General features: G+C 34.4%; 1 long non-coding RNA gene across 1 annotated transcript; it reads right to left on the reverse strand.

The window, feature by feature from the left end:
- Positions 1–542: 542 nt before the first annotated feature.
- On the reverse strand, positions 543–11,031 carry LOC124170342. The gene is made up of 4 exons (XR_006867438.1): positions 10,521–11,031; positions 6,077–6,244; positions 1,631–1,750; positions 543–733 (listed from the first exon to the last, which is right to left on the reverse strand). It is a non-coding gene; the product is annotated as an uncharacterized LOC124170342 (long non-coding RNA).
- Positions 11,032–11,284: the final 253 nt, after the last annotated feature.

Raw genomic sequence — 11,284 nt, forward strand, 5'->3', positions numbered from 1 at the left:
CTGTCCAACTTTTGATACCTTCCCGCAACACACCTACATGATTCCTTTATTTCTTTGCTCTTTGTCAGTACTGTATCGAAAACCCGTTCAGACTTAATCACTTTCTGGAAAAAATAATGAAAATATTAATGCAGCAAAATATTAATTTTTTATCTGGAAATGAAACATTTAAATACGATTTTAAATGATTCATTGCTCTAAAGAAAATATTGGGAGTATTACCAATATTTCCAGCAAAAGTGTTGCTCCCAATGAAGGAAGTATTATACTGAACAATATGATATCCACTGGGTTAGATTTTATAATGATATACGAATTGGTTTATAAAGGAAAAGGAAAATTTGTATAAACAAAGAATTATTGCAATGAAACATATTGTTTTACAAATCAGAAATTGGCCAGCATAATTTGAATACTTTTTCATTTACTAACTACTATGCATTACATTAAATCATTTTAAATACACATTTAAATAGGAAATATAAAAAAATAATTTTCCCCGCTTGGTAAATAATTTTCTGCATAACAAATTCCTGTGACGCTTCTGGAAACAGTCAAGACACAATCGAGGCTCAGGGTGGGGCTATATTATGATGTATCTTGGTGGTCATTCTTCTTGTAGCACTACCTACATCTCTTCTGTTTTCGTATTTTCTGTCTTTCCTGTTTTTCAGATAATCGGGGAAATGATAAGTCCTTCGTTTCGGATGAGGCAGGCTAGGATGACTACCTCCTGAAAGGGGACGAAGGTACAGATACTGTCATAAGAGATTCTATAATTTGAATAATGAAGTTGATGAGGGTGATTTTCCAAAAATTTTCATTGAATAAAAAATAACGGTTCAGCAACAGTAATTTGGTTATTATTGCAAGCATACCAGCAAATAATCATAGTGACAAAAAAACTTTTTGCCATGATGAAATCAAAGGAAATGAAATTCACTTGGAATCTTTAAAGGTTCAAGAAAGGAAGCATTTATTATTTATCATAAGGAATGAATAACACACACCAGGAGTATGCCAGATATTAGGCAACCAGCCAAGCAATTAACCACCATAGCGTTAATTGACAATAAAAATTAAAATAACAACAAGGGAAAAATATTTCCATTCCTTCCTGTAAAATCAATTAAATATTCACATGCAAATCATTGCGTAAAAAGGCATAAAGAAAGATTAAATACCTCGTAATAAAGTACCTTACCTATCTTCATCAACTGCAAAAGAACCTTTTTTTTATTTCCCTTTGAATAATTGTTAAAGTTTTTTTTTAATGTATAAGAACAATCGTGGGAATATTTTACTGTTTTCTGCATTATAAAATGAAAGTAATAATGAAATAGGTTGTAAAAACCCACCCCCGATGACGTCCTTGCAGAGCAAAACTGGGTAAAATAGAAAAAATCTAAAAAACAATTTTTCGAAGCTTTCAGCACGGCAAATAGGTAAAGAGTGGAGAATGACCCTCACCCATACCTTAACACCATTGGCTGGTGCTCAGGGCGGAAAATAAAGCAAAAGGGAATCATGACATAACCTTACGTCATCAGCCACTTGGTAGTGGCTGCCATGATGTAGATGTTGCGTCATGAGCACCGAATGTGTAAACAAGGAAAGAGTGTTCACTTACCAAGTCATCAGTTGCCAAAGGGTCCATTGCATCACTTTCAATTCCATCTGGAGTTGTTTCATGCAGCATTTGATTATTCTCCTCTCTTTGAGATTCATTATTCTCCACTTTTACATGACACTGGAAAAGAATGCAGCACAACACTCAATAAATTCCTAATATTAATTACATATTTTAAATAATATTTAATATAGTACAAATACGTCTGTCCTCAACAGACTCATAACATCAAAACCTTTATCCATAAGAACCAAACTTTAAATGTATGAAACCACAATTACACTGACCCTTCTGTATAGAGCTGAATCAAGGCTCATCGAAAAAAGAACAGAAAAAAAGTTTATTATGTACCTTTTAAAATGAAGTTTTTAGAACAGCTTTTTTCGACCCAGAAGAGAAAATTAAAACTGAAAAATAAAAAACAACAGGGAACTCAGGGATCAATTCAACTTGCCAAATATAGTTGCTGAAACTTAAAGAGCTGCAGATTGTGATGGGCAGGGCAATTCCAAGACAGATAGAGGCCCTAGCAAAAAAGACTGGGAAGAAACCCCTGATGGAAGACAACCTCCAGGAAGACCAAAAAAAGGATGGAAGGATGAGGTGCTGATTGATACGGGGAGAATGGGAGTCCGCAAGGAGGAGGCAGAAGATAGAAAGAATTGGAGGCAGACAGTTGGTGAGGCTAAACACCATTTTGGGTATAAATGGCCATGGGAGAAAGTAGGTATTAGTACACCCAGTAATTGTCTCCAAACCAGGGGTTAAATGTTCGAATGCCACCTTCTGTCTGTAAAGAAATGCAAGAGAGCCAAGTTTGAGGGCCTTTATCATGTAAATGAGGCAATAAATTTCAACGCAACAAATAGAATATTAAAGACAACCAATTTCTTCATTGGATTATTCATTTAAAAAAATTTCCACCCCATAGTATTTCCTGTACTTATATTTTTCCAAATATGTACCCATTATTAGCGTGTAAAATCAAGTTGCTAAAATTTGAGCTTCATATATCCCCGTACTTTTCATTCCAATAACTAGGAATTTTTACGTAAAAAAGCCAGATCTATTCTCAACATTTTTTAGATTATAAATTTTTTCTATCACATAAATTGATGGATGTTTCAAACAACAAAAATCTCTGCTAACTTCCCAACCATTTGACCAACTGAAAATTTATTGGTACTGTTGTTTGCCGTGGAATGTAAATAATGCAAGAATTTAGATCATACACATTAAATGGCAGCAGCATATTTAATACCGTTTGATATTTATGCTTTTTTTCTGCTCCAGTTGTCAGTTTTGCTCTGCCTTGTGAGGAAGGCCAAACCAAAACAACAGAAAAGTGAAAGACTCTCAAAGTTGTGCACAGTTGCCATATCGTGCAGTTCGATGCATTGTACCCTGGTAGTATATGAATCGCCCACTTGTTGCCTAGGCCGAGTTGTTGGCAACCACGAACCTCATGTCTCTTCCCTCTCCCACGGCAGAGCTGCCAGTATACGTGTAGAAACATTTAGATAAATATTTAGCAACACTGACTCAGCAATATTCAATGTAAATGTTATCAACAGTAGTATTAAAATCATCGTACAGCATACAGCAGTACCAATCAATTTTCATTTGATCCATTGGCTTTGAATTGAGCAAGGCTTTGCATTGTTTACAAGAAATCTATCAATTTCTGTAGTGCAAACATTTTTTTACAGCAAATGGTCAACCAAATATCTGGCTTTCTTGTATAAAATTCAAAGTTACTGGAATGAAAACTGTGGGAATACCAAGTTCTCACAGTTGGCAACTTGATTTTACACACAAAAAACAGGTACTATTTTTAGAAAAAAATAAGTACAGGAAAAACCATGGCCAGGATAGAATTTTTGAAGTAAATTATCCAACATAAAAATAAATTCTCTGTTGCATGTTCTTGGGTCATTTAAATTGATTACCTCGTTTAGATGATATAGCCCATCAAACACTGGTATCTTGGTTTTTTTTCAAACAGCAGGTGGGTTCCTGTGTGTGGATGTATATTTGAGGGCACCGACTGCATCGTCATCATTTCGTGCTGCTAAAACTAGTTTTTAAATAAGGATGAAGTTATTTTTGTCACAATTATCTCAAAATAAAGGTTTTCTGGCTGACATAATCCATCATGATGGGAGCTAGCCAGTTCATATTGCATTTTGTTACTGGGGTAGACTATGAGCTGATAAAACAATACTGCATGTCTTGAAAACTCTGCAGGCATGTCAGATTCCATTTTTTGATGTGGGGGTACATATGTATGATGAAGCTGTTTACTTCTTGGTTCCATTTCATGCATGCATGCTATCAGTAATCTTTTGTGGCCTTCAGTAAGAGAGGATTCTCATAAGCACTTTCAAATGCTGGATCCATCATTGGCATTTGGTTGCTACTAAAAAGTCTGTATAGTATTACAATCTGGTATATTTGCAACCCCTGCAAAGATGCTATTGTCACCCAACGGTGAATAGACACTCCTATAAAAGGTGTTCTCTTTAGGTCTACGGTCGGCAATTCTATTTTCCATGTACCCTCCAATCTTAAACCTTAACTTATCTCTGGTTACAATCTCTAGAGTCCTCTGTCCTTAGTTATAAAAATTCCCCTTCCATCATCATTTTCAAATTTCCAGTAAGCCCTAGTATCCATTTTATTTATTATTTATCATGTATTTACAAATAACCTAGAAAATATGTCTTAATTTTTCTCCATTACCCAATTTTTACTGTACTACAATCATACTCTTATTTTTATTGTTACAGCAGAAATGGATGGATGCATTTGTTTTTGAAAAACCCAGAGCATTAAGAAACTTCATGCCTTCATTCAGGTTTGCCAAGCATTTAATGGTCTGCCAATAGGGGACCTAACCAATCCTGTTTTGATACACCATTTGCCATGTAATTCCCATATTTTAAATGTTTAATATGCTTCTTCAAGCCTTAAAATAATGATATAGGCAATGAATGGAAACATTTGTATTAAAATGATTATATAACTATACGTAACTACTAAATAGAGTTTTATACTCGTACTTTATGTATAACGGGAGTTGTTCAATTTCCCTTCTGGAGCTTGTTGGAGAATAAATATTCTTAACTCTCTTGATGCATATGATTGGCACATGTTTCAACATGAGTGGTTGCCAGCTTCCCCTGCTCTACTATTATCTTATAACGGTCCTCCTCTCTGAGATTGAGATATGGATGATAGATAAGAGTATTTTCAGTACTATTAGCAAAGAGACAACATAAAAGGTCCCAATTCCATTGCATACAAGCTTGACTGATGTTGTCATTTGAGGAGCATTGTAAACGGTTCACAGAAAATTCTGCAGCATGGAAAGGAGAGCAGAGAGTTCCATTCACTCATGATATTTGTAACAGAATAAACTCCAAATTACCTGTGCACAAATTTTGAGTTGTTGATGGACAGAATTTCAACAAATCTAACATGAAATCGTTTTCTATAGTGAAGCTTAATGCTACTTGAACACTTAATTACCCTAATGCTATTTTTTCCTTCCAATCAGAAAATCAGGACATGTTCACAAAAAAAATTGTGTCATCGAGTTTTAGTTCCTATTACAAATGAAATACACATAAATTGGGATGAGAAAAAATTCCCTTGGACTGTTGCAAATTAAACCATTGCTGGCTGACAGTGCAGATCACAATGCAGATTCCTAGAAAAATATTACCAAAGCTCATGGTACTAGGTGTTAGGCCCCCACGGTTTATCAAGGATGGCAGCACGCAGGAGAATAGACTTCAATGAACCCACAACTGGTTGAGAGTCTAATCAAATATTTTTCTTCTTAAAACAAAATCAGGGTCTCCCACCAAAATATTCTTTCCATCTAACATTTGTGACTACAACAGTCACCCCCACTGAATACTGCCGATATTGCCCCAAAAAGTACCATGGTAAGTTACAGATGTGTTTCAGACAGTATAATTTAAATTCTGTACACCATAGGATTAATTTAGTGTGGCTATTTCACAGCCATCCAGATCAATTAACCTTTATCATCCTTGCAGTCCAATAATACCACATAATGTTTACATATAAGCCCTCCAGTCCCTTTCAGGACCAATGAGACACACTTCATTTAAAATCGGCTCATAATAAGTTTCATTGCACGAGAGTTAACTGGGGAGCCCCTTATATTTTAAACCAAGACCATTTAACATTGGCGGTATTGTGAACCTAAGATTGAATTGTGAGTAAATGGATAAGCATTTTACCTTCTATCATACAACTTAAGGTCGGAATGATAAAGAATACTCCCCAAAGAAATGCATATATACTTACGCTAGGAAAGCCTATTTTCATCATATAACGATACATTAATATAACAAAAGCTAAAATAATGAATCTTCCGACACAGGTTTTACCGTATATGAGAATAAAACTTACCAAGATATTGGTTGTGGGCAGTTGGATGTCTGGCACAGGGATGAATATTTCATTTGGTTGGACTGTGCATACTACCTCTGAAGTGCTTACAATCGCATCATGAACGCAGTCATTAGTTTCAGTAGAAGACCTCAAATTGTCTTGAACTGCCCCCTCTCCTCCAATACTCTGCAAAGAGAGTAACACTGATACAAAAACTCACCTAATTCAAAATCAACAAATAAGGAATGCTGATAATCACGATGAAGCAGGATTTTTGCAATTTTATCAATGCAATTAAATGAAAATTGAAACGTGTCTGCAAATCAATCAGCCATAAACTACATGGCTGTTAGAATCAACATTGGGCAAGAAGATTCTTGGTGAAACTCAGGTCTTTCTATTATAGCTTTATTATAACATCACATGGGCCATTGGAAGGCCTTCAAATCGTGTCATTCACAGCAAACTCATGTTACCCCTGAAATATCAAGGTCATGCAAAGTATCTTAACTCCCTTCCTTTAAAGTTGCAAGCTAGTACATAAAACAGAAATGTAGGGTGACAATTTTCACAGGTAAATTACATTTATGTGTACATTCATTCAAGTGTAATTTCATGGGTTCATTTATTTGGACAATAAGTAGTAAGGTGACGTGGTGTAAGTGCGACCTCACTCAAGAAGATCGTATTTCCGTTCTCGAAGAATGTTGCGGTCATACAACATATTTCACATATTTTAAGCGAACCAGAGCCAACTATTTCGAAATATTTATCCCTCGAATTCTTGTTCAACACTCTTAGAAAATATACCCTTCAGTTCATCTCGTAGTTGTTGTTGGTTGTGAGGACAGGTAACACCACAGTTCCTTCAGCATCTACGTATCAGAGGTGCTAGGTAACACCTATATCTTGTTTTCTCTTCTTCATGGATTAGTTTTCTTGCTTTCTTTAAATTTTAGAACTCGGATCATTACATTTAGTTTAGATGGTGGGGTCGCACATTTCCCACCATATCCAATCATTCTTTCCTTACGGGGCTACATGATTGTAGTCTGGCTCAAATTTTTAGTTTCTGTCTGGCAATTCTTGAGTTAAACTTTTTTTGTATAAATATTACAAATCATTGTGGACTATAGAACTAGGTTGTTTAATGAGAGTTCTCACGTCAACTTTTATTTTTATGGTTGTTCTGATAAAGAGGCTTTCTTTAGTTAGTTTTCATAAAATAATTACCTCGCATTTTGCTCTCACCATAACAATTGTATCTTTTTAAGCATCATAACCTAAGTTGATTGAGGTGAAATTGTTTATGCAAAGTTAAACTTGAGACCTTTCCTGTAGCCCTACCAAAATCAAGCTTAAATTTTTAGTAGACATATTTGTGTATTTCCTTCACTGTGTTTAAGACCTGGTCACAAATATACAATTATTTCGTGCATATTATGGGTGTTGCTGTCATAATATGAGCAATAATTAATATTGCATGGTGAAATGGTACACAATTATGTGAGAAAAACACAAAACGGCTGCCAAATAGCAACGATGACCTAAAGAAGGCACTGAACGAATTTATAATTGGAAGAATGGGGAGAAAATGTGCTGGTATGAATAAATATGGATTATAGTTGTCTAAAAAAGTGGATTTTGAAATGGTTGCTGATCATGCTCATAGAAATAGCATAAAATACCTTTCAAAGACGACAAACATCCCGATGATTGCTTTTTTGGTCTAATTTCATAGCACAAATTTTCAATTAAAAAACCTCAAAGGATAGAGTATGCAAGGGCAAAAAAATTTCTGACCTTTTGCGATAAATGCTCAATTTGATTTGTTGCAAAAGACAATCCATGAGTTGCACGATGATAATAAACCAGAATGTATGTATAGAATCTGGACGAAACTTCATTTTCTATGTACCCAGGGAAGACAAGAGTCGTTTTCAAGAGTGCATTTCCCTCGACTCATACAATTAGTTTATTAGGTCGTTTGAGCATCATTGTTAATGGCGGAAAGGGCAAATGAGATCAAAGCCCCTACTTTGATAGTAATCGAAGGGAAATACGCTTGAGATAGTTGGTGCACTCCCAAAAATACAGGATTGTAGTGGAGATTGGATTCTAGCTATATTCAGTGGTAAAATGTCAGATGCTCACTATATCAACAAACTTCTGGAGATCAATGAATAAGGTTATCCTGTGGTTTGCTTTCCGAGGACATGTTGAGGGACTGAAAAATGTTTCACCTATCCACAGAATGAGGGTTCAAGCCAAATAACTAGGGAAGAAATAAACATATTACCTAAGCCTTCCGTTGGCTGTTAAGGATAAGTTAACCATTTGCCCATCTTTCTTGGGTTAAAACCCAACTTAAAATGAACAAATCAATATTCAATGCTGAATAGTTTGAAGAAATAGTTTGAGTTGTTCCTTTCAATCTAATTTATATACAAATATCTTATCATAAAAAAACTTGACGCTATTTTTATCATTAATTATTCAGCTTCTACACACATTAGCTATTTGTAATACGTGTAAATTAATGTATGCAATTCGAACCATGATTAGTAGATCCAATTTCACCAAAATTCCTTTGTGTAATATCTAATTAACCAGAAGATGCAATAAAAGCCATTTCAAATACCTTGGAGAAGGTATTGGAAGTCATTGGGTTTATAGTAAATAGAAATGATATTAAACTGCAATTCTAAAGTTGTTTATATAAACAAAGACCTAAAAGATTATTACTTTTGATAGAAGCTTTGAAGGCTACTCGTTAACTTAACATAAGATCTTAATATCAATTAATAACCAACATTAGAGTAATTCGTGCTATTGAAATCAATGCTGATATGAACATAGTTGATTTATTTTGGTTCTGATTTATTCAAATTGTAGATATATTGTTTATATTAAATGCACTATAAGTTATTCCTAGATAAAAATCTAATGTAATTATGGTAGTTATGATTATGATAATAATCAATAAAGCTCTTTCAAGTACTAGACAAAAACTCCAATATCTTGGATAAGGTATTGGATGTGGTGAGTTTTTCATGAACGGTTAAACGTAAGTTGGTACCATAAAGAGTAATGTAAAGCTGAATATCTGGGCAAATCGCACTTAGCCCATGCGCCATGCAATGTGGAAATATATTGCACATCAGCCATGGGACTCACTTGCCCCACGCACGGGGAAAGTGCGATCCCTTGACAAGGCTTTAAGAAAAAAATTACAAAATAACCACTTTACAGAGAGAGGAATGTAAATCCTAAACTCTTATTCGGTTATTAATACATGTATTTTACAATGAATCTCAGGATTTTAACAAGCCTAGAAAAAATTCCTAAGCTAGTTAAAGTTGATATATGCTATCTAAGGGTAGCACTTACCACACCTTTGTTATGTAAACAAAATATTATTTACCATTAAATAATTTGAATAAAGGTTTTTGTAATCAAGCAGATAAAAATTTTTATGAACCACTGACATAGATAATTTTAGCAAATAATATTGTTATCAAATCACTCAAATATGATACATATATAAAAAATGCATATAAATATATTATTTTAACATAACAACGGACAAGTACACTAAATAGCCATGGTGTGTAAAATCATTTTTCTTAATACGCCTTAGATATTTTAATCTTTTTGTTGAAATATTTTCTTGGATACTTTTTGAGTTGCTAATTTACCTTTTAGTACTTGTAAACGTATGCATTTCTCCCATCTCTTAATGTTTAATATAACTTAAAACTGGCAAATGAACTTTAAAAACGTCCGCAAATACGATTCTATTAATGACCTAAACTTCAAGAGTTCAAATTTAAATCCAAACAGGAGGTTTAAAGTAAGAGAAAGATATCGAAAACACATCCCAACAGTTATTCGCATTCATTGATATCCTTAATTCGTAGGTCATAGTAGTTGAATTCCAATTACCCACTTTTTTGGCTTGGATTGAATTTTAAACACATAGCTGTAAGAAAAGACAAAACGTCTGCGGTCCTCACCACTGAATAAATAAAATCGGAAACACTACGTGGGAAATTGGACTAATTTCACTATTCCGTCGATCATTGGCGAGGTCCTTTCATATCATTTAATATTGCTAATGAATTAATTTAATGCTCCATTAACTTTTGTATCCTAATCTAAGTGATTTTTAATAAATTTTGTATATACTAATTTGATGCAGACATATATCTTAATACCTTGCCCGTCTTGGATTCATCAAATACACGATTAAGTTACTTTTTCACGCTATTGTCTTAACCTGTTGAACCCACAAACACAAATATCTTACAAAAGTTTTAAATCTCGTCGATATGAACGTGAAACTATTAAGGCTTGGCTACACGGTAATATAATATGAACAAGTTAATATCTATTTGCGTGAATGATTTCACATTATTTGCAAGTTACACTAGAATTCCAATGAAAAAAAAGATGCACTCACCCTTGAGTAATTTATACACGAAAAATTTCTCAGTTCTCCGTCCGATTTATGACAAACATTTCTGAAATCATTGAATTCGATGAGCTTTTCCAAGCACAGTGCACATAAAGTGGCAGGCAGGCCATCTCCCACAGCAACCTAAGAAATCAATGAAAACGTATGCAAGACACCTCAGACATATCGTGGAAAATAAGTTCATAGAACGGAATAAAAACAGAACTCAGGAAATCCATAAAATGTAAACCGTCACTTACTTTTAAGTCGACTAAATCATATAAGGCATCCTCTACAGTTATCTGGCTTGCCACAACTGAAGTGAATATGTTGTAATAATAATCATTTTTCTTCATGCAAAGTCTGCACGGGGTACTCTCCGAATACTTTCCTGAAGACTCCGAGAAATCACCAATGGTAATACTCATACTTTCACCGCAATAACTCATTGAATCTCTAAACCAGTTCACTCCAACAAATCATCCACGTATAACTCAGTAATTTCCAAATTCCTAATACATTAAAATCATTTCCATGACATACACCAATGCAAAAACATTAAACTTATCAAGGAAAAGGGCGTATTAAGTTCACATTTAAATCGGACTTCATAAAGAAATCACATAAGCAGATGAGTAAACAGCAAACGAGTCACAAGAATTCAAGCTTATTGACATCTTATTCGCGATTCCAGCCCGGAAGACGCCAACTACCGGCGAAAAATGTAAGCAGCGCGATGGTGATAGAGTTGATTGTTTACGTGTAATTCA

This window comes from Ischnura elegans, chromosome 13, assembly GCF_921293095.1.
Source record: "Ischnura elegans chromosome 13, ioIscEleg1.1, whole genome shotgun sequence".
NCBI classification, from domain to species: Eukaryota; Metazoa; Arthropoda; class Insecta; order Odonata; family Coenagrionidae; genus Ischnura; species Ischnura elegans.